Below are 23,036 nucleotides of genomic sequence, written 5' to 3' on the forward strand. Positions count from 1 at the left end.
CGTTTCTAGGTCAGACTGTGGTCAGTTGGTCAGTTTCTGGTTTCTAGGTCAGACTGTGGTCAGTTGCTCAATTGCTGGTCTCTACGTCAGACTGTGGCCAGTTGGTCAGATACTGGTTGCTGCGTCAGAATGTGGCCTGTTGGTCAGTTTGTGGTTGCTAGCTCAGACTGTGATCATTTGGTCACATTCTGTTTTATAGATCAGACTGTGGTCAGTTGGTTAGTTTCTGGTTGTAGGTCAGACTTTGGTCCGTTGGTCAGGTTCTGGTCTCAAGGTCAGACTGTCGTCAGTTGGTCAGTTTCTGTTTTTAGGTCAGACTGAGGTCAGATGGTCAGTTTCTGGTTTCTAGGTCAGAATGTGGTCAGTTGGTCAGTTTCTGGTTTCGAATTCAGAATGTCGTCAGATGGACAGTTTCTGGTTTCGAGGTCAGACTGTGGTCAGTTGGTCAGTATCTAATTTCGAGGTCAAATTGTGATCAGTTGGTCAGTTTCTGGTTTCTAGGTCAGACTGTGGTCAGTTGGTCAGTTTCTGGTTCCTAGTTCAGACTGTGGTCAGTTGGTCAGTTCCAGGTTTCTCGTTCAGACTGTGGTTAGTTGGTCATTTTCTGGTTTATAGGTCAGACTGTGGTCAGTTTGTCATTTTCTGCTTTCTAGATCAGACTGTGGTCACTTGTACAGTTTCTGCTATCTATGTCAGTCTGTGGGCAGTTGGTCAGTTTCTGCTTCCTAGTTCAGACTGTGGTCAGTTGGTCAGTTACTGGTTTCTCGTTCAGACTGTGGTTAGTTGGTCAGTTTTGGTTTCTAGGTCAGAATGTGGTCAGTTGGTCAGTTTCTGGTTTCGAATTCAGAATATCGTCAGATGGACAGTTTCTGGTTTCGAGGTCAGACTGTGGTCAGTTGGTCAGTTTCTAATTTCGAGGTCAAATTGTGGTCAATGGTCAGTTTCTGGTTTCTAGGTCAGACTGTGGTCAGTTGGTCAGTTTCTGGTTCCTAGTTCAGACTGTGGTCAGTTGGTCAGTTCCAGGTTTCTCGTTCAGACTGTGGTTATTTGGTCTGTTTCTGCTTTCTAGATCAGACTGTGGTCAGTTTGTCATTTTCTGCTTTCTAGATCAGACTGTGGTCACTTGTACAGTTTCTGCTATCTAGGTCAGTCTGTGGTCAGTTGGTCAGTTTCTGGTTCCTAGTTCAGACTGTGGTCAGTTGGTCAGTTACTGGTTTCTCGTTCAGACTGTGGTTAGTTGGTCAGTTTTGGTTTCAAGGTCAGACTGTGGTCAGTTGGTCAGTTTCTGCTTTCGAGATCAGAATGTGGTCAGTTTCTGGTTTCTAGGTCTGACTGTGGTCAGTTAGTCAGTTTCGGATTGTCTCGGTCAGTTTTTGGTCAGTTGGCCAGTTTCTGGTTTCAAGTTCAGACTGTGGTCAGTGGTCAGTTTCTGCTTTCTAGATCAGACTGTGGTCAGTTTGTCAGTTTCTGGTTTCTAGGTCAGACTGTGGTCAGTTGGTCTGTTTCGGATTGTCTCGGTCACTTTTTGGTCAGTTTCTGGTTTCAAGTTCAGACTGTGGTCAGTGGTCAGTTTCTGCTTACTAGATCAGACTGTGGTCGGTTGGTCAGTTTCTGGTTCCAAGGTCACATTGTGGTCAGTTGGTCAGATTCTGTTTTCTAGGTCAGACTGTGGTCAGTTGGTCAGTTTCTGGTTTCTTGGTCAGACTGTGGTCAGTTGGTCACTTTCTGGTTAAAGATCAGACTGTGGTCCATTGGTCAGTTACTGGTTCCTAGGTCAGTCTGTGGTCAGTTGCTCAGTTTCTGCTTTGTAGGTCAGACTGTGGGCAGTTGGTCAGTTGCTGGTTCTAGTTCAGTCTGTGGACAGTTCGTCAGTTGCCGGTTGCTCGATCAGTCTATGTGCAGTTTGTTACTTTTTGGTTGCGAGCTCATCCTGTAGTCCATTGGTCAGTTACTGGTTACTTGATCAGACTGTGGTCAGTTCCATCAGTTTCTGGTTTCTAGGTCAGACTGAAGTCAGCTGGTCAGTTTCTGGTTCCTAATTCAGATTGTGATCAGTTGGTCAGTTACGGTTTATAGCTCAGACTGTGATCAGTTGGTCAGTATCATTTTTCTATGTCAGACTGTGGTCAGTTGGTCAGTTGCTGCTTGCTAGGTCAGAGTGTGATCAGTTGGTCAGTTTCTGCTTTCTAGATCAGACTGTGGTCAGTTTCTGGTTGCTCGATCAGACTGTGGTCAGTTGGTCAGTTGCTGCTTGCTAGGTCAGACTGTGATCAGTTGGTCAGTTTCTGCTTTCTAGATCAGACTGTGGTCAGTTTCTGGTTTCTAGTTCAGACTGTGGGTAGTTGGACAGGTTGTGGTTAAAGGTCAGACTGTGGTCAGTTTGTCAGTTTCTGGTTTTATGTCAGACTGAGGTCTGAATAGTCCGTTTCTGGTTTCTAGGTCAGATTGTGGTCAGTTGGTCTGTTTCTGGTTTCTAGGTCAGATTGTGGTCAGTTGGTCCGTTTCTATTTCTAGGTCAGACTGTGGTCAGTTGTTCAGTTTTTGGATTCTCGGTCAGATTGTGGTCAGTTGGTCAATTTCTGGTTTCTAGGTCAGACTGTGGTTAGTTGTTCTGTTTCTGGTTTCTAGGTCCGATTATGGTCAGTTGGTCAGTTTCTGGTTTCTAGGTCAGATTGTGGTCAGTTGGTCAGTTTCGGGTTGTTTCGGTCTGACTGGGATCAGTCGGTCAGTTTCTGTTTTCGAGTTAAGAATGTGGTCAGTTGGTCAGTTGCTCGTTTCTATGTCAGACTGTGGTCAGTTGGTCAAATACTGTTTGCTCAGTCAGACTGTGGTCAGTTCGTCATTTTCTTGTTGCCTCCGTCAGACTGTGGTCAGTCCGTCAGTTTCTGGTTCCTAGTTCAGACTGTGGTCATTTATTCAGTTTCGTGCTGTCTTGGTCAGTTGGTCAGTTTCATGTTTTCTCGGTCAGACTGTGGGTAGTTAGTCAGTTTCTGGATTATAGGTCAGACTGAGGTCAGATGATCAGTTTCTGGTTTCGAGGTCAGATTGTTGTCAGTTGCTAAGTTTCGGGTTTCTAGGTCAGACTGTGGTCAGTTGGTCAGTTTCTGTTTTTAGGTCAGACTGAGGTCAGATGGTCTGTTTCTGCTTTCGAGGTCAGATTGTGGTCAGTTGCCAAGTTTCAGGTTTCTAGGTGAGACTAGGTCAGTTGGTCAGTTGCTGGTTTCTACGTCAGACTCTGATCAATTGGTCAGATACTGGTTGCTAAGTCAGATTATGGTAACTTGCTCAGTTTATGGTTTCTAGGTCAGACTGTGGTCATTTGGTCAGTTTTGTGTTGTCTTGGTAAGTTGGTCAGTTTCATGTTGTCTCGGTCAGACTGTGGGCAGTTGGTCAGTTTCTGGTTTCTTGGTCTTACTGTGGTCAGTGATTCAGTTTCTGGTTGTCTAGATGTGTTTCTCCGGTCAGTTTTTTACTTTTTGGTTGCTAGGTCATCCTGTGGTCAGTTGGTCAGTTGCTTGTTGCTCGGTCAGACGATGGTCAATTGATCAGTTTCTGGTTCCTAGGTCAGACTGTGATCAGTTAATCAGTTTCTGTTTTCAAAGTCAGACTGTGGTCAGTTGGTCAGTTACGGGTTGTCTGTCAGACTTTGGTCAGTTGGTCAGTTTCTGGTTCCGAGGTCAGAATGTGGTCAATTGGTCAGTTTCTGGTGTCTAGGTCAGACTGTGTCAGTTGGTCAGTTTCAGTTTTCTAGGTCACACTGTGGTCAGTTGGATAGTTTCTGGTTCCTAGTTCAGACTGGTCAGTTGGACAGTTATGTTTCCTAGGATAGACTGTGGGCAGTTGGTCAATTTCTGGTTTCGAATTAAGAATGTGGTCAGTGGGTCAGTTTCTGGTTTCGAGGTCAGACTGTCGTCAGTTGGACAGTTTCTGTTTTCTAGGTCAGACTGTGGTCAGTTGGTCAGTTTCTGGTTTCTAGCTCAGACTTTGGTCCGTTGGTCAGGTTCTGGTCTCAAGGTCAGACTGTGGTCAGTTGGTCAGTTTCTGTTTTTAGGTCAAACTGATGTCAGATGGTCAGTTTCTGGTTTCTAGGTCAGAATGTGGTCAGTTGGTCAGTTTCTGGTTTCGAGTTAAGAATGTCGTCAGTTGGACAGTTTCTGGTTTCGAGCTCAGACTGTGGTCTGTTTGTCAGTTTCTAATTTCGAGGTCAGACTAAGGTCAGTTGGTCAGTTTCTCGTTTCTAGGTCAGAATGTGTTCAGTTGGTCAGTTTCTGGTTTCTAGGTCAGACTGTGGTCAGTTGGTCAATTGCTGGTTTCTACGTCAGACTGTGGCCAGTTGGTCAGATACTGGTTGCTAGGTCAGAATGTGGCCTGTTGGACAGTTTGTGGTTGCTAGCTCAGACTTGATCATTTGGTCACTTTCTGTTTTCGAGGTCAGATTGTGGTCAGTTGCTCAGTTTCTGGTTTCTAGGTCAGACTGTATTCATTTGGTGAGTTTCGTGTTGTCTTGGTCAGTTGGTCAGTTTCATGTTGTCTCGGTCAAACTGTGGGCAGTTGATCAGTTTCTGGTTTCTAGGTCAGACTCTGGTCAGATTGTGGTCAGTTGGTCAGATACTGTTTGCTAAGTCAGATTGTGGTCACTTGCTCAGTTAAAGGTTTCTAGGTCAGACTGTGGTCATTTGGTCAATTTCGTGTTGTCTTGGTCAGTTGGTCAGTTTCATGTTGTCTCCGTCAGACTGCGGGCAGTTGGTCAGTTTCTGGTTTATAGGTCAGACTGAGGTCAGATGGTCAGTTTCTGATTTCGAGGTCAGATTGTTGTCAGTTGCTAAGTTTCTGGTTTCTAGGTCAGACTGTGGTAAGTTGGTCAGTTTCTGTTTTTAGGTCAGACTGAGATCAGATGGTCAGTTTCTGGTTTCGAGGTCAAATTGTGGTCAGTTGCTAAGTTTCGGGTTTCTAGGTGAGACTGTGGTCAGTTGGTCAGTTGCTGGTTTCTACGTCAGACTGTGGTCAATTGGTCAGATACTGTTTGCTAAGTCAGATTGTGGTAACTTGCTCAGTTTATGGTTTTTAGGTCAGACTGTGGTCATTTGGTCAGTTTCGTGTTGTCTTGGTAAGTTGGTCAGTTTCATGTTGTCTCGGTCAGACTGTGGGCAGTTGGTCATTTTATGGTTTCTTGGTCAGACTGAGGTCAGACTGTGGTCAGTTGGTCAGTTTCTGGATTCTCGGTCTGACTGTGGTCAGTGATTCAGTTTCTGGTTGTCTAGGTGTGTTTCTCTGGTCAGTTCTTTACTTTTTGATTGCTAGGTCATCCTGTGGTGAGTTGGTCAGTTGCTTATTGCTCGTTCAGACTGTGGTCAGTTGATCAGTTTCTGGTTCCTAGGTCAGACTGTGGTCAGTTAATCAGTTTCTGTTTTCTATGTCAGTCTGTCGTCAGTTCGTCAGTTACGGGTTGTCTCAGTCAGACTTTGGTCAGTTGGTCAGTTTCTGGTTCCGAGGTCAGAATGTGGTCAATTGGTCAGTTTCTGGTGTCTAGGTCAGACTGTGGGCAGTTGGTCAGTTTCTGGTTTCGAGTTAAGAATGTGGTCAGTTGGTCAGTTTCTGGTTTCGAGGTCAGACTGTGGTCAGTTGGACAGTTTCTGTTTTCTAGGTCAGACTGTGGTCAGTTGGTCAGTTTCTGGTTTCTAGGTCAGACTTTGGTCCGTTGGTCAGGTTCTGGTTTCGAGGTCAGACTGTGGTCAGTTGGAAAGTTTCTGTTTTCTAGATCAGACTGTGGTCAGTTGATCAGTTTCTGAATTCTAGGTCAGACTTTGGTCCGTTGGTCAGGTTCTGGTCTCAAGGTCAGACTGTGGTCAGTTGGTCAGTTTCTGTTTTTAGGTCAAACTGATGTCAGACGGTCAGTTTCTGGTTTCTAGGTCAGAATGTGGTCAGTTGGTCAGTTTCTGGTTTCGAGTAAAGAATGTCGTCAGTTGAACAGTTTCTGGTTTCGAGGTCAGACTGTGGTCAGTTTGTCAGTTTCTAATTTCGAGGTCAGACACAGGTCAGTTGGTCAGTTTCTAGTTTCTAGGTCAGAATGTGTTCAGTTGGTCAGTTTCTGGTTTCTAGGTCAGACTGTGGTCAGTTGGTCAATTGCTGGTTTCTAGGTCAGAATGTGGTCAGTTGCTCAGTTTCTGGTTTCCAGGTCAGAGTGTTCATTTGGTGAGTTTTGTGTTGTCTTGGTCAGTTGGTCAGTTTCTAATTTCGAGGTCAGACACAGGTCAGTTGGTCAGTTTCTAGTTTCTAGGTCAGAATGTGTTCAGTTGGTCAGTTTCTGGTTTCTAGGTCAGACTGTGGTAAGTTGGTCAGTTTCTGTTTTTAGGTCAGACTGAGATCAGATGGTCAGTTTCTGGTTTCGAGGTCAAATTGTGGTCAGTTGCTAAGTTTCGGGTTTCTAGGTGAGACTGTGGTCAGTTGGTCAGTTGCTGGTTTCTACGTCAGACTGTGGTCAATTGGTCAGATACTGTTTGCTAAGTCAGATTGTGGTAACTTGCTCAGTTTATGGTTTTTAGGTCAGACTGTGGTCATTTGGTCAGTTTCGTGTTGTCTTGGTAAGTTGGTCAGTTTCATGTTGTCTCGGTCAGACTGTGGGCAGTTGGTCAGTTTATGGTTTCTTGGTCAGACTGAGGTCAGACTGTGGTCAGTTGGTCAGTTTCTGGATTCTCTGTCTGACTGTGGTCAGTGATTCAGTTTCTGGTTGTCTAGGTGTGTTTCTCTGGTCAGTTCTTTACTTTTTGATTGCTAGGTCATCCTGTGGTGAGTTGGTCAGTTGCTTATTGCTCGGTCAGACTGTGGTCAGTTGATCAGTTTCTGGTTCCTAGGTCAGACTGTGGTCAGTTAATCAGTTTCTGTTTTCTATGTCAGTCTGTCGTCAGTTGGTCAGTTATGGGTTGTCTCAGTCAGACTTTGGTCAGTTGGTCAGTTTCTGGTTCCGAGGTCAGAATGTGGTCAATTGGTCAATTTCTGGTGTCTAGGTCAGACTGTGGGCAGTTGGTCAGTTTCTGGTTTCGAGTTAAGAATGTGGTCAGTTGGTCAGTTTCTGGTTTCGAGGTCAGACTGTGGTCAGTTGGACAGTTTCTGTTTTCTAGGTCAGACTGTGGTCAGTTGGTCAGTTTCTGGTTTCTAGGTCAGACTTTGCTCCGTTGGTCAGGTTCTGGTTTCGAGGTCAGACTGTGGTCAGTTGGAAAGTTTCTGTTTTCTAGATCAGACTGTGGTCAGTTGATCAGTTTCTGAATTCTAGGTCAGACTTTGGTCCGTTGGTCAGGTTCTGGTCTCAAGGTCAGACTGTGGTCAGTTGGTCAGTTTCTGTTTTTAGGTCAAACTGATGTCAGACGGTCAGTTTCTGGTTTCTAGGTCAGAATGTGGTCAGTTGGTCAGTTTCTGGTTTCGAGTTAAGAATGTCGTCAGTTGAACAGTTTCTGGTTTCGAGGTCAGACTGTGGTCAGTTTGTCAGTTTCTAATTTCGAGGTCAGACACAGGTCAGTTGGTCAGTTTCTAGTTTCTAGGTCAGAATGTGTTCAGTTGGTCAGTTTCTGGTTTCTAGGTCAGACTGTGGTCAGTTGGTCAATTGCTGGTTTCTAGGTCAGAATGTGGTCAGTTGCTCAGTTTCTGGTTTCCAGGTCAGAGTGTTCATTTGGTGAGTTTTGTGTTGTCTTGGTCAGTTGGTCAGTTTCATGTTGTCTCGGTCAGACTGTGGGCAGTTGATCAGTTTCTGGTTTCTAGGTCAGACTGTGGTCAGTGATTCAGTTTCTGGTTGTCTCGGTGTGTTTCTCTGGTCAGTTTTTTACTTTTTGATTACTAGGTCATCCTGTGGTGAGTTGGTCAGTTGCTTATTGCTCGGTCAGACTGTGGTCAGTTGATCAGTTTCTGGTTCCTAGGTCAGACTGTGGTTAGTTAATCAGTTTCTGTTTTCTATGTCAGTCTGTGGTCAGTTGGTCAGTTGCGGGTTGTCTCAGTCAGACTTTGTTCAGTTGGTCAGTTTCTGGTTCCGAGGTCAGAATGTGGTCAATTGGTCAGTTTCTGGTGTCTAGGTCAGACTGTGGGCAGTTGGTCAGTTTCTGGTTTCGAGTTAAGAATATGGTCAGTTGGTCAGTTTCTGGTTTCGAGGTCAGACTGTGGTCAGTTGGACAGTTTCTGTTTTCTAGGTCAGACTGTGGTCAGTTGGTCAACTTCTGGTTTCTAGGTCAGACTTTGGTCCGTTGGTCAGGTTCTGGTCTCAAGGTCAGACTGTGGTCAGTTGGTCAGTTTCTGTTTATAGGTCAGACTGAGGTCAAATGGTCAGTTTCTGGTTTCTAGGTCAGAATGTGGTCAGATGGACAGTTTCTGGTTTCGTGGTCAGACTGTGGTCAGTTAGTCAGTTTCTAATTTCGAGGTCAGACTGTGGTCAGTTGGTCAGTTTCTGGTTTCTAGGTCAGACTGTGGTCAGTTGGTCAGTTTCTGGTTTCTAGGTCAGACTGTGGTCAATTGGTCAGTTTCTGGCTTCTAGGTCAGTCTGTGGTCATTTAGTCAGTTTCTGGTTCCTAGTTCAGACTGTGGTCAGTTGGTCAGTTCCGGGTTTCTCGTTCAGACTGTGGTTAGTTGGTCAGTTTCTGGTTTATAGGTCAGACTGTGTTCAGTTTGTCTGTTTCTGCTTTCTAGATCAGACTGTGGTTAGTTTGTCAGTTTCTGCTTTCTAGGTCAGACTGTGGTCAGTTGGTCAGTTTCTGGTTTCTAGGTCAGACTGTGGTCAGTTGGTCAGTTTCTGGTTTCTAGGTCAGACTGTGGTCAATTGGTCAGTTTCTGGCTTCTAGGTCAGTCTGTGGTCATTTAGTCAGTTTCTGGTTCCTAGTTCAGACTGTGGTCAGTTGGTCAGTTCCGGGTTTCTCGTTCAGACTGTGGTTAGTTGGTCAGTTTCTGGTTTATAGGTCAGACTGTGTTCAGTTGGTTTGTTTCTGCTTTCTAGATCAGACTGTGGTTAGTTTGTCAGTTTCTGCTTTCTAAGTCAGACTGTGGTCACTTGTACAGTTTCTGGTATCTAGGTCAGTCTGTGGTCAGTTGGTCAGTTTCTGGTTCCTAGTTCAGACTGTGGTCAGTTGGTCAGTTACTGGTTTCTCGTTCAGACTGTTGTTAGTTGGTCAGTTTCTGGTTTATAGGTCAGACTGTGGTCAGTTGGTCAGTTTCTGGTTTCGAGGTCAGACTGTGGTCAGTTGGTCAGTTTCTGCTTTCGAGATCAGAATGTGGTCAGTTTGTCAGTTTCTGGTTTCTAGGTCTGACTGTGTTCAGTTAGTCAGTTTCGGTTTGTCTCGGTCAGTTTTTGGTCAGTTGGACAGTTTCTGGTTTCAAGGTCAGACTGTGGTCAGTGGTCAGTTTCTGCTTTCAAGATCAGACTGTAGTCAGTTTGTCAGTTTCTGGTTTCAAGGTCAGACTGTGGTCAGTTGGTCAGTTTCGGATTGTCTCGGTCAGTTTTTGGTCATTGAACAGTTCCTGGTTCAAGATCAGACTGTGGTCGGTTGGTCAGTTTCTGGTTCCGAGGTCACATTGTGGTCAGTTGGTCAGATTCTGTTTTCTAGGTCAGACTGTGGTCAGTTGGTCAGTGTCTGGTTTCTAGGTCAGACTGTGGTCAGTTGGTCACTTTCTGGTTAAAGATCAGACTGTTGTCCATTGGTCAGTTTCTGGTTCCTAGGTCAGTCTGTGGTCAGTTGCTCAGTTTCTGGTGTTTAGGTCAGACTGTGTGCAGTTGGTCAATTGCTGGTTCTAGGTCAGTCTGTGGACAGTTCGTCAGTTGCCCGTTGCTAGATCAGTCTATGTGCAGTTTGTTACTTTTTGGTTGCGAGCTCATCCTGTAGACCATTGGTCAGTTGCTGGTTACTTGATCAGACTGTGGTCAGTTCCATCAGTTTCTGGTTTCTCGGTCAGACTGTGGTCAGTTGGTGAGTTTCGGTTTGTCTCGGTCAGACTGTGGTCAGTTGGTCAGTTGCAGGTTGTCTCGGTTACAGTCTGGTCAGTTGGTTAGTTTCTGGTTTCTAGGTCAGACTGAAGTCAGTTGGTCAGTTTCTGGTTCCTAATTCAGACTGTGATCAGTTGGTCAGTTACCGTTTCTAGCTCAGACTGTGGTCAGTTGGTCAGTATCATTTTTCTATGTCAGACTGTGGTCAGTTGGTCAGTTGCTGGTTGCTAGGTCAGACTGTGGTCAGTTGGTCAGTTTCTGCTTTCTAGATCAGACTGTGGTCAGTTTCTGGTTGCTCGATCAGACTGTGTTCAGTTGGTCAGTTGCTGTTTTCTCGGTCAGAATGTGGTCAGTTGGTCAGTTTCTGGTTTCGAGGTCAGATTGTGGTCAGTTGCTAAGTTTCGGAATTCTAGGTCAGGAATTGGTCAGTTGGTCAATTGCTGGTTTCTACGTCAGACTGTGGTCAATTGGTCAGATACTGGTTGCTAAGTCAGATTGTGGTAACTTGCTCAGTTTATGGTTTCTAGGTCAGACTGTGGTCATTTGTTCAGTTTCGTTTTGTCTTGATAAGTTGGTCAGTTTCATGTTGTCTCCGTCAGACTGTGGGCAGTTGGTCAGTTTCTGGTTTCTTGGTCAGACTGTGGGCAGTTGGTCAGTTTCTGGTTTCGAGTTAAGAATGTGGTCAGTTGGTCAGTTTCTGGTTTCGAAGTCAGACTGTGGTCAGTTGGACAGTTTCTGTTTTCTAGGTCAGACTGTGGTCAGTTTGACAGATTCTGGTTTCTAGGTCATACTGTGGTCCTTTAGTCAGAATCTGGTCTCAAGGTCAGACTGTGGTCAGTTGGTCAGTTTCTGTTTTTAGTTCAGACTGAGGTCAGATGGTCAGTTTCTGGTTTCCAGGTCAGAATGTGGTCAGTTGGTCAGTTTCTGGTTTCTATGTCAGAATGTGGTCAGTTGGTCAGTTTCTGGTTATGAGTTAAGAATGTCGTCAGTTGGTCAGTTTCTAATTTCGAGGTCAGACTGTGGTCAGTTGGCCAGTTTCTGGTTTCTAGGTCAGACTGTGGTCAGTTAATCAGTTTCTGGTTTCTAGGTCAGACTGTGGTCACTTGGTCAGTTTCTGGCTTCTAGGCCAGTCTGTGGTCAGTTGGTCAGTTTCTGGTTCCTAGTTCAGACTGTGGTCAGTTGGTCAGTTACTGGTTTCTCGTTCAGACTGTGGTTAGTTGGTCAGTTTCTGGTTTATCAGTCAGACTGTGGTCTGTTGGTCAGTTTCTGGTTTCTAGGTCAGACTGTGGTCAGTTGGTCAGTTTCTGCTTTCTAGATCAGACTGTGGTCAGTTTGTCAGTTTCTGCTTTCTAGGTCAGACTGTGGTCACTTGTACAGTTTCTGGTATCAAGTTCAGTCTGTGGTCAGTTGGTCTGTTTCTGTTTCCTAGTTCAGACTGGTCAGTTGGTCAGTTACTGGTTTCTCGTTCAGACTGTGGTTAGTTGGTCAGTTTCTGGTTAATAGGTCAGACTGTGGTCAGTTGGTCAGTTTCTGGTTTCTAGGTCAGACTGTGGTCAGTTAGTCAGTTTCTGCTTTCTAGATCAGAATGTGGTCAGTTTGTTAGTTTCTGGTTTCTAGGTCTGACTGTGGTCAGTTAGTAAGTTTCGGATTGTCTTGGTCAGTTTTTGGTCTGTTGGACAGTTTCTGGCTTCAAGGTCAGACTGTGGTCAGTGGTCAGTTTATGCTTTCGAGCTCAGACTGTGGTAAGTTGGTCAGTTGCTGTTTTTCGATCAGACTGATGTCAGATGGTCAGTTTCTGGTTTCTAGGTCAGAATGTGGTCAGTTGGACAGTTTCTGGTTTCTAGGTCAGACTGTGGTCAGTTGGTCAGTTGCTGGTTTCTGCTTCAGACTGTGGTCAATTGGTCAGATACTGGTTGGTAAGTCAGATTGTGGTAACTTGTTCATTTTATGGCTGCTCGGTAAGACTGTGGTCATTTGGTCAGTTTCGTGTTGTCTTGGTAATTTGGTCAGTTTCATGTTGTCTCGGTCAGACTGTGGGCAGTTGGTCAGTTTCTGTTTTCTTGGTCAGACTGAGGTCTGACTGTGGTCAGTTGGTCAGTTTCTGGATTATCGGTCTTACTGTGGTCAGTGATTCAGTTTCTGGTTGTCTCGGTGTGTTTCTCTGGTCAGTTTTTTACTTTTTGGTTGCTAGGTCATCCTGTGGTGAGTTGGTCAGTTGCTTGCTGCTCGGTCAGACTGTGGTCAGTTGATCAGTTTCTGGTTCCTGGGTAAGACTGTGGTCAGTTAATCAGTTTCTGTTTTCTCTGTCAGTCTGTGGTCAGTTGGTCATTTACGGGTTGTCTCAGTCAGACTTTGGTCAGTTGGTCAGTTTCTGGTTCCGAGGTCAGAATGTGGTCAATTGGTCAGTTTCTGGTGTCTAGGTCAGACTGTGGGCAGTTGGTCAGTTTCTGGTTTCGAGTTAAGAATGTGGTCAGTTGGTCAGTTTCTGGTTTCGAGGTCAGACTGTGGTCAGTTGGACAGTTTCTGTTTTCTAGGTCAGACTGTGGTCAGTTGGTCAATTTCTGGTTTCTAGGTCAGATTTTGGTCCGTTGGTCATGTTCTGGTCTCAAGGTCAGACTGTGGTCAGTTGGTCAGTTTCTGTTTTTAGGTCAGACTGAGGTCAGATGGTCAGTTTCTGGTTTCTAGGTCAGAATGTTGTCAGTTGGTCAGTTTCTGGTTTCGAATTCAGAATGTCGTCAGATGGACAGTTTCTAGTTTCGAGGTCATACTGTGGTCAGTTGGTCAGTTTCTAATTTCGAGGTCAGATTGTGGTCAGTTTGCCAGTTTCTGGTTTCTAGTTCAGACTGTGGTCAGTTTGTCAGTTTCTGGTTTCTAGGTCAGACTGTGGTCACTTGGTCAGTTTCTGGCTTCTAGGTCAGTCTGTGGTCAGTTGGTCAGTTTCTGGTTCCTAGTTCAGACTGTGGTCAGTTGGTCAGTTGCTGGTTTCTCGTTCAGACTGTGGTTAGTTGGTCAGTTTCTGGTTTATCGGTCAGACTGTGGTCTGTTGGTCAGTTTCTGGTTTCTAGGTCAGACTGTGGTCAGTTGGTCAGTTTCTGCTTTCTAGATCAGACTGTGGTCACTTTGTCAGTTTCTGCTTTCTAGGTCAGACTGTGGTCACTTGTACAGTTTCTGGTATCAAGTTCAGTCTGTGGTCAGTTGGTCTGTTTCTGTTTCCTAGTTCAGACTGGTCAGTTGGTCAGTTACTGGTTTCTCGTTCAGACTGTGGTTAGTTGGTCAGTTTCTGGTTTCTAGGTCAGACTGTGGTCAGTTGGTCAGTTTCTGCTTTCTAGATCAGACTGTGGTCAGTTTGTCAGTTTCTGCTTTCTAGGTCAGACTGTGGTCACTTGTACAGTTTCTGGTATCAAGTTCAGTCTGTGGTCAGTTGGTCTGTTTCTGTTTCCTAGTTCAGACTGGTCATTTGGTCAGTTACTAGTTTCTCGTTCAGACTGTGGTTAGTTGGTCAGTTTCTGGTTAATAGGTCAGACTGTGGTCAGTTGGTCAGTTTCTGGTTTCTAGGTCAGACTGTGGTCAGTTAGTCAGTTTCTGCTTTCTAGATCAGAATGTGGTCAGTTTGTTAGTTTCTGGTTTCTAGGTCTGACTGTGGTCAGTTAGTAAGTTTCGGATTGTCTTGGTCAGTTTTTGGTCAGTTGGACAGTTTCTGGCTTCAAGGTCAGACTGTGGTCAGTGGTCAGTTTATGCTTTCTAGATCAGACTGTGGTCAGTTGGTCAGTTGCTGTTTTTCGATCAGACTGATGTCAGATGGTCAGTTTCTGGTTTCTCGGTCAGAATGTGGTCTGTTGGACAGTTTCTGGTTTCTAGGTCAGACTGTGGTCAGTTGGTCAGTTTCTGTTTTTAGGTCAGACTGAGGTCAGATGGTCAGTTTCCGGTTTCGAGGTCAGATTGTGGTCAGTTGCAAAGTTTCGGGTTTCTAGGTCAGATTGTGGTCAGTTGGTCAGTTGCTGGTTTCTGCGTCAGACTGTGGTCAATTGGTCAGATACTGGTTGGTAAGTCAGATTGTGGTAACTTGCTCATTTTATGGCTGCTCGGTAAGACTGTGGTCATTTGGTCAGTTTCGTGTTGTCTTGGTAAGTTGGTCAGTTTCATGTTGTCTCGGTCAGACTGTGGGTAGTTAGTCAGTTTCTGGTTTATAGGTCAGACTGAGGTCAGATGGTCAGTTTCTTGTTTCGAGGTCAGATTGTGGTCAGTTGCTAAGTTTCGGGTTTCTAGTTCAGACTGTGGTCAGTTGGTCAGTTGCTGTTTTTCGGTCAGACTGATGTCAGATGGTCAGTTTCCGGTTTCTCGGTCAGAATGTGGTCAGTTGGACAGTTTCTGTTTTCTAGGTCATACTGTGGTCAGTTGGTCAGTTTCTGTTTTTAGGTCAGACTGACAGATGGTCAGTTTCTGGTTTCGAGGTCAGATTGTGGTCAGTTGCTAAGTTTTGGGTTTCTAGGTGAGACTGTGGTCAGATGGTCAGTTGCTGGTTTTTACGTCAGACTGTGGTCAAGTGGTCAGATACTGGTTGTTAAGTCAGATTGTGGTAACTTGCTCAGTTTATGGTTACTACTTCAGACTGTGGTCATTTGGTAAGTTTCGTGTTGTCTTGGTAAGTTGCTCAGTTTCATGTTATCTCGGTCAGACTGTGGGCAGTTGGTCAGTTTCTGGTTTCTTGGTCAGACTGAGGTCTGACTGTGGTCAGTTGGTCAGTTTCTGGTTTCTCGGTTTTACTGTGGTCAGTGATTCCGTTTCTGTTTGTCTAGGTGTGTTTCTCTTGTCAGTTTTTTACTTTTTGTTTGCTAGGTTATGCTGTGGTCAGTTGGTCAAGTGCTTATTGCTCGGTCAGACTGTGGTCAGTTGATCAGTTTCTGGTTCCTCGGTCAGACTGTGGTCAGTTAATCAGTTTCTGTTTTCTATGTCAGACTGTGGTCAGTTGGTCAGTTACGGGTTGTCTCAGTCAGACTTTGGTCAGTTGGTCAGTTTCTGGTTCCGAGGTCAGAATCTGGTCAATTGGTCAGTTTCTGGTGTCTAGGTCAGACTGTGGGCAGTTGGTCAGTTTCTGGTTTCGAGTTAAGAATGTGGTCAGTTGGTCAGTTTCTGGTTTCGAGGTCAGACTGTGGTCAGTTGGACAGTTTCTCTTTTCTAGGTCAGACTGTGGTCAGTTGGTCAGTTTCTGGTTTCGAGTTAAGAATGTCGTCAGTTGGACAGTTTCTGGTTTCGAGGTCAGACTGTGGTCAGTTGGTCAGTTTCTAATTTCGAGGTCAGACTGGGATCAGTTGGTCAGTATCTGGTTGCTAGGTCAGACTGTGGTCAGTTGGTCAGTTTCTGGTTTCTAGGTCAGACTGTGGACAGTTAGTTAGTTTCTGGTTCCTTTTTCAGACTGTGGTCAGTTGGTCAGTTACAGGTTTCTCGTTCAGACAGTGGTTAGTTGGTCACTTTCTGGTTTATAGGTCAGACTGTGGTCAGTTGGTCAGTTTCTGGTTTCTAGGTCAGACTGTGGTCAGTTGGTCAATTTCTGTTTTCTAGATCAGACTGTGGTCAGTTTGTCAGTTTCTGCTTTCTAGGGCAGACTGTGGTCACTTGTACAGTTTCTGGTTTCTAGGTCAGTCTGTGTGTCAGTTGGTCAGTTTCTGGTTCCTAGTTCAGCTGTGGTTAGTTGATCAGTTTCTGGTTTATAGGTCAGACTGTGGTCAGTTGGTCAGTTTATGGTTTCTAGGTCAGACTGTGGTCAGTTGGTCAGTTTCTGCTTTCTAGTTCAGAGTGTGGTCAGTTTGTCAGTTTCTGGTTTCTCGGTGTGACTGTGGTCAGTTAGTCAGTTTCGGATTGTCTCGGTCAGTTTTTGGTCAGTTGGACAGTTTCTGGTTTCAAGGTCAGACTGTGGTCAGTGGTCAGTTTCTGTTTTTAGGTCAGACTGTGGTCAGTTGGTCAGTTGCTGGTTTCTACGTCAGACTGTGGTCAATTGGTCAGATACTGGTTGCGAAGTCAGAATGTGGTAACTTGCTCAGTTTATGGTTTCTAGGTCAGACTGTGGTCATTTGGTCAGTTTCGTGTTGTCTTGGTAAGTTGGTCAGTTTCATGTTGTCTCGGTCAGACTGTGGGCAGTTGGTCAGTTTCTGGTTTGCTGGTCAGACTGAGGTGTGACTGTGGTCAGTTGGTCAGTTTCTGGTTTCTCGGTCTTACTTTGGTCAGTGATTCAGTTTCTGGTTGTCTAGGTGTGTTTCTCTGGTCAGTTTTTTACTTTTTGGTTGCTAGGTCATCCTGTGGTCAGTTGGTCAGTTGCTTGTTGCTCAGTCAGACTGTGGTCAGTTGATCAGTTTCTGTTTCCTAGGTCAGACTGTGGTCAGTTAATCAGTTTCTGTTTTCTATGTCAGACTGTGGTCAGTTGGTCAGTTACGGGTTGTCTCAGTCAGACTGTGGTCAGTTGGTCAGTTTCTGGTTCTGAGGTCCGAATGTGGCCAATTGGTCAGTTTCTGGTGTCTAGCTCAGACTTTGGCCAGTTGGTCATTTTCTGGTTTCGAGTTAAGAATGTGTTCAGTTGGTCAGTTTCTGGTTTCCAGGTCAGACTGTGGTCAGTTGGACAGTTTCTGTTTTCTAGGTCAGACTGTCGTCAGTTGGTCATTTTCTAGCTTCTGGGTCAGACTTTGGTCCGTTGGTCACGTACTGGTCTCAAGGTCAGACTGTGGTCAGTTGGTCAATTTCTGCTTTCTAGATCAGCCTGTGGACAGATGGTCAGTTTCTGGTTGCTAGATAAGACTGTGGTCAGTTGGTCTGTTTCTGATTTCTAGGTTAAACTGTGGTCAGTTGGTCAGTTTCATGTTGTCTCCGTCAGACTGTGATCAGTTGGTCAGGTTCTGGTTTCTAGGTTAGACTGTGGTCAGTTGGTCAGTTTATTTTTTCTCGGTCAGACTGTGGTCAGTTGGTCAGTGTCTTGTTTCTAGGTCAGACTGTGGTGAGTTGGTCAGTTTCTCGTTCCAAGATCAAACTCTAGTCAGTTGATCAGTTTCTGTTTTCTAGATCAGACTGTGGTCAGTTGGTCATTTTCTGGTATCTAGTTCAGAGTGTGGTCAGTTGGTCAGCTTCTTTTTTCTAGGTCAGATAGTGGTCAGTTGGTCAGTTTCTGTTTTTCGGTCAGACTGATGTCAGATGGTCAGTTTCTGGTTTCTCGGTCAGAATGTGGTCAGTTGGACAGTTTCTGGTTTCTAGGTCAGACTGTGGTCAGTTGGTCAGGTTCTTTTTTTGTCAGACTGAGGTCAGATGGTCAGTGTCTGTTTTGAGGTCAGATTGTGGTCAGTTGCTCAGTTTAGTGTTTCTAGTTCAGACTGTGGTCAGTTGGTTAGTTGCTGGTTTCTACGTCAGACTGTGGTCAATTTGTCAGTTACTGGTTGCTAAGTCAGATTTTAGTCACTTGCTCAGTTTATTGTTTCTCGGTCAGACTGTGGTCATTTGGTCAATTTCGTGTTGTCTTGGTCAGTCGGTCAGTTTCATGTTGACTCGGTCAGACTGTGGGCAGTTGGTCAGTTTCTGGTTTCTTGGTCAGACGGTGGTCTGACTCTGGTCAGTTGGTCAATTTCTGGTTTCTCGGTCTGACTGTGGTCCGTTGGTCAGTTTCTGGTTGTCGAGGTCTGTTTCTCTGGTCAGTTTGATACTTTTTGTTTGCTAGGTCATCCTGTGTTCAGTTGGTCATTTGCTTTTTGCTCGGTCAGGCTGTGGTCAGTTGATCAGTTTCTGGTTTCTAGGTCAGACTGTGGTCAGTTTATCATTTTCTGGTTTCTACGTCAGACTGTGGTCAGTTGGTCAGTTATGGGTTGTCTCTGTCAGACTAGGTCAGTTGGTCAGTTTCTTGTTCCGAGGTCAGACTGTGGTCCGTTGGACAGTTTCTGGTTCCTAGTTCAGACTGTGTTCAGTTGGTCAGTTTCTGGTTCCAAGGTCAGACTGTGGTCAGTTGGTCAGTAGCTGGATCTATGTCAGTCTGTGGTCAGTTGCTGGTCCTAGGTCAGGCTATGGGCAGTTAGTTAGTTTTTAAATGCTAGGTCACCTGTGGACAGTCGGTCAGTTGCTGATTGTTAGATCAGTCTGTATTTAGTTGCTACTTTTTGGATTCTAGGTCATTCTGTGGTCAATTGGTCAGTTGCTGGTTTCTTGATCAGACCTTGGTCAGTTTCTGGCTTCTAGGTCAGACTCTTGTCAGACTGTGGTCAGCTGGTCAGTTTTTGGTTTCTAGGTCAGACTATGGTTTGTTGGTCAATGTCGGGTTGTCAGGGGCTGTGTCTCTGGTCAGTTTGTTACATTCTGGTTTCTAGATCAGACTGTGGTCATTTGTTCAGTTTCGTGTTGTCTCGGTCACACTGTGTTCAGTTGGTCAGTTTCTGGTTGCTCGGTGAGACTGTGGTCAGTTTCTCAGTTTCAGGTTGATCTGTCAGACTGTGGTCATTTGGTAAGTTGCAGGCTGCTCGGTCAGACAGTGCTCAGTTCGTCAGTTTCTGATTCCGAGGTCAGACTGTGCTCAGTTGGTCACTTTCTGGTTGTCTAGGTCAGACTGTGGTCAGTTGGTCAGTTCCTGGTTTCTAGGTCAGACTGTGGTCAGTTGGTCAGTCACTGATTTCCAGGTAAGACTTTGGTCAGTTGGTTAGTTACTGGTTTCTACGTCAGACTGTGGTCAGTTGGTCAGATACTGTTTGCTCAGTCAGACTGTGGTCAGTTGGTCAGTTTCATGTTGCTTACGTCAGACTGTGGTAAGCCGGTCAGTTTCTGGTTCCTAGTTCAGACTGTGGTCATTTAGTCAGTTTCGTGCTGTCTTGGTCAGATGGTCAGTTTCATGTTGTCTCGGTCAGACTGTGGGTAGTTAGTCAGTTTCTGGTTTATAGGTCAGACTGAGGTCAGATGGTCAGTTTCTTGTTTCGAGGTCAGATTGTGGTCAGTTGCTAAGTTTCGGGTTTCTAGTTCAGACTGTGGTCAGTTGGTCAGTTGCTGTTTTTCGGTCAGACTGATGTCAGATGGTCAGTTTCTGGTTTCTCGGTCAGAATGTGGTCAGTTGGACAGTTTCTGTTTTCTAGGTCAGACTGTGGTCAGTTGGTCAGTTTCTGTTTTTAGGTCAGACTGACAGATGGTCAGTTTCTGGTTTCGAGGTCAGATTGTGGTCAGTTGCTAAGTTTTGGGTTTCTAGTTGAGACTGTGGTCAGATGGTCAGTTGCTGGTTTTTACGTCAGACAGTTGTCAATTGGTCAGATACTGGTTGTTAAGTCAGATTGTGGTAACTTGCTCAGTTTATGGTTTCTAGGTCAGACTGTGGTCATTTGGTAAGTTTCGTGTTGTCTTGGTAAGTTGGTCAGTTTCATGTTATCTCGGTCAGACTGTGGGCAGTTGCTCAGTTTCTGGTTTCTTGGTCAGACTGATGTCTGACTGTGGTCAGTTGGTCAGTTTCTGGTTTCTCGGTTTTACTGTGGTCAGTGATTCCGTTTCTGTTTGTCTAGGTGTGTTTCTCTTGTCAGTTTTTTACTTTTTGGTTGCTCGGTTATGCTGTGGTCAGTTGGTCAAGTGCTTATTGCTCGGTCAGACTGTGGTCAGTTGATCAGTTTCTGGTTCCTCGGTCAGACTGTGGTCCGTTAATCAGTTTCTGTTTTCTATGTCAGACTGTGGTCAGTTGGTCAGTTACGGGTTGTCTCAGTCAGACTTTGGTCAGTTGGTCAGTTTCTGGTTCCGAGGTCAGAATCTGGTCAATTGGTCAGTTTCTGGTGTCTAGGTCAGACTGTGGGCAGTTGGTCAGTTTCTGGTTTCGAGTTAAGAATGTGGTCAGTTGGTCAGTTTTTGGTTTCGAGGTCAGACTGTGGTCAGTTGGTCAGTTTCTAATTTCGAGGTCAGACTGTGATCAGTTGGTCAGTATCTGGTTGCTAGGTCAGACTGTGGTCAGTTGGTCAGTTTCTGGTTTCTAGGTCAGACTGTGGACAGTTAGTTAGTTTCTGGTTCCTTTTTCAGACTGTGGTCAGTTGGTCAGTTACAGGTTTCTCGTTCAGAATGTGGTTAGTTGGTCACTTTCTGGTTTATAGGTCAGATTGTGGTCAGTTGGTCAGTTTCTGGTTTCTAGGTCAGACTGTGGTCAGTTGGTCAATTTCTGTTTTCTAGATCAGACTGTGGTCAGTTTGTCAGTTTCTGCTTTCTAGGGCAGACTGTGGTCACTTGTACAGTTTCTGGTATCTAGGTCAGTCTGTGTGTCAGTTGGTCAGTTTCTGGTTCCTAGTTCAGCTGTGGTTAGTTGATCAGTTTCTGGTTTATAGGTCAGACTGTGGTCAGTTGGTCAGTTTATGGTTTCTAGGTCAGACTGTGGAAAGTTGGTCAGTTTCTGCTTTCTAGTTCAGAGTGTGGTCAGTTTGTCAGTTTCTGGTTTCTAGGTGTGACTGTGGTCAGTTAGTCAGTTTCGGATTGTCTCGGTCAGTTTTTGGTCAGTTGGACAGTTTCTGGTTTCAAGGTCAGACTGTGGTCAGTGGTCAGTTTCTGTTTTTAGGTCAGACTGTGGTCAGTTGGTCAGTTGCTGGTTTTTACGTCAGACAGTTGTCAATTGGTCAGATACTGGTTGTTAAGTCAGATTGTGGTAACTTGCTCAGTTTATGGTTTCTAGGTCAGACTGTGGTCATTTGGTAAGTTTCGTGTTGTCTTGGTAAGTTGGTCAGTTTCATGTTATCTCGGTCAGACTGTGGGCAGTTGGTCAGTTTCTGGTTTGTTGGTCAGACTGAGGTGTGACTGTGGTCAGTTGGTCAGTTTCTGGTTTCTCGGTCTTATTTTGGTCAGTGATTCAGTTTCTGGGTGTCTAGTTGTGTTTCTCTGGTCAGTTTTTAACTTTTTGGTTGCTAGGTCATCCTGTGGTCAGTTGGTCAGTTGCTTGTTGCTCAGTCAGACTGTGGTCAGTTGATCAGTTTCTGTTTCCTAGGTCAGACTGTGGTCAGTTAATCAGTTTCTGTTTTCTATGTCAGACTGTGGTCAGTTGGTCAGTTACGGGTTGTCTCAGTCAGACTGTGGTCAGTTGGTCAGTTTCTGGTTCTGAGGTCCGAATGTGGTCAATTGGTCAGTTTCTGGTGTCTAGCTCTGACTTTGGCCAGTTGGTCATTTTCTGGTTTCGAGTTAAGAATGTGGTCAGTTGGTCAGTTTCTGGTTTCCAGGTCAGACTGTGGTCAGTTGGACAGTTTCTGTTTTCTTGGTCAGACTGTCGTCAGTTGGTCAGTTTCTAGCTTCTGGGTCAGACTTTGGTCCGTTGGTCACGTACTGGTCTCAAGGTCAGTCTGTGGTCAGTTGGTTAATTTCTGGTTTTAGGTCAGACTGAGGTCAGATGGTCAGTTTCTGGTTTCTAGTTCAGAATGTGGTCAGTTGGCCAGTTTCTGGTTTCGAGTTAAGAATGTCGTCAGTTGGTTTCGAGGTCAGTCTGTGGTCAGTTGGTCAGTTTCTAATTTCGAGGTCAGACTGTGGTCACTTGCCAGTTTCTGGTTTCTAGGTCTGACTGTGGTCAGTTAGTCAGTTTCGGATTGTCTCGGTCAGTTTTTGGTCAGTTGGACAGTTTCTGGTTTAAAGGTCAGACTGTGGTCAGTGGTCAGTTTCTGCTTTCCAGATCAGACTGTGGTCAGTTTGTCAGTTTCTGGTTTCTAGGTCAGACTGTGGTCAGTTGGTCATTTTCGGATTGTCTCGGTCAGTTTTTGGTCAGTTGAACTGTTTCTGGTTCTAGATCAGACTGTGGTCGGTTGGTCAGTTTCTGGTTCTAAGGTCACATTGTGGTCAGTTGGTCAGATTCTGTTCTCGAGGTCAGACTGTGGTCAGTTGGTCAGTTTTTGGTTAAAGGTCAGACTGTGGTCAGTTTGGCAGTTTCTGTTTTCTAGGTCAGACTGTGGTCAGTTGGTCAGTTTCTGGTTTCTAGGTCAGACTGTGGTCAGTTGGTCTGTTTGTGCTTTCTAGATCAGACTGTAGTCAGTTTGTCAGTGTATGGTTTCTAGGTCAGACTGTGGTTAGTTGGTCAGTTTCTGGTTCTAGATCAGACTGTGGTCGGTTGGTCAGTTTCTGGTTCCAAGGTCACATTGTGGTCAGTTGGTCAGATTGTGTTTTCTATGTCAGACTGTGGTCAGTTGGTCAGTTTCTGGTTTCTAGGTCAGACTGTGGTCAGTTGGTCACTTTCTGGTTAAAGATCAGACTGTGGTCCATTGGTCAGTTTCTGGTTCCTAGGTCAGTCTGTGGTCAGCTGCTCAGTTTCTGGTTTATAGGTCAGACTGTGGGCAGTTGGTCAGTTGCTGGTTCTAGGTCAGTCTGTGGACAGTTCGTCAGTTGTCGGTTACGAGAACAGTCTATGTGCAATTTGTTAATTTTTGGTTGCGAGCTCATCCTGTAGTCCATTGGTCAGTTGCTGGTTACTTGATCAGACTGTGGTCAGTTCCATCAGTTTCTGGTTTCTCGGTCAGACTGTGGTCAGTTGGTCAGTTTCGGTTCTGTCTCGGTCAGACTGTGGTCAAATGGTTAGTTGCAGGTTGTCTCGGTCAGACTCTGGTCAGTTGGTTAGTTTCTTGTTTCTAGGTCAGACCGAAGTCAGTTGGTCAGTTTCTGGTTCCTAATTCAGACTGTGATCAGTTGGTCAGTTACGGTTTCTAGCTCAGACTGTGGTCAGTTGGTCAGTATCATTTTTCTACGTCAGACTGTAGTCAGTTGGTCAGTTGCTGGTTGCTAGGTCAGACTGTGGTCAGTTGGTCAGTTTCTGCTTTCTAGATCAGACTGTGGTCAGAGTCTGGTGGCTAGATCAGACTATGTTCAGTTGGTCAGTTTCCGTTTTCTCGGTCAGACTGTGGTCAGTTGGTCAGTTTCTGGTTTCTAGATCAGACTGTGGGTAGTTGGTCAGGTTGTGGTGTTATGTCAGACTGAGGTCAGATGGTCAGTTTCTGGTTTCGAGGTCAGACTGTGGTCAGTTGGTCAGTTTCTGATTCCAAGGTCAGACTGTGGTCAGTTTGTCAGTTTATGTTTTCTAGGTCAGACTGTGGTCAGTTGGTCAGTTTCTGATTTCTAGGTCAGAATGTGGTCAGTTGGT

This window comes from Pristiophorus japonicus, unplaced genomic scaffold, assembly GCF_044704955.1.
Source record: "Pristiophorus japonicus isolate sPriJap1 unplaced genomic scaffold, sPriJap1.hap1 HAP1_SCAFFOLD_104, whole genome shotgun sequence".
Classification (NCBI taxonomy): domain Eukaryota; kingdom Metazoa; phylum Chordata; class Chondrichthyes; family Pristiophoridae; genus Pristiophorus; species Pristiophorus japonicus.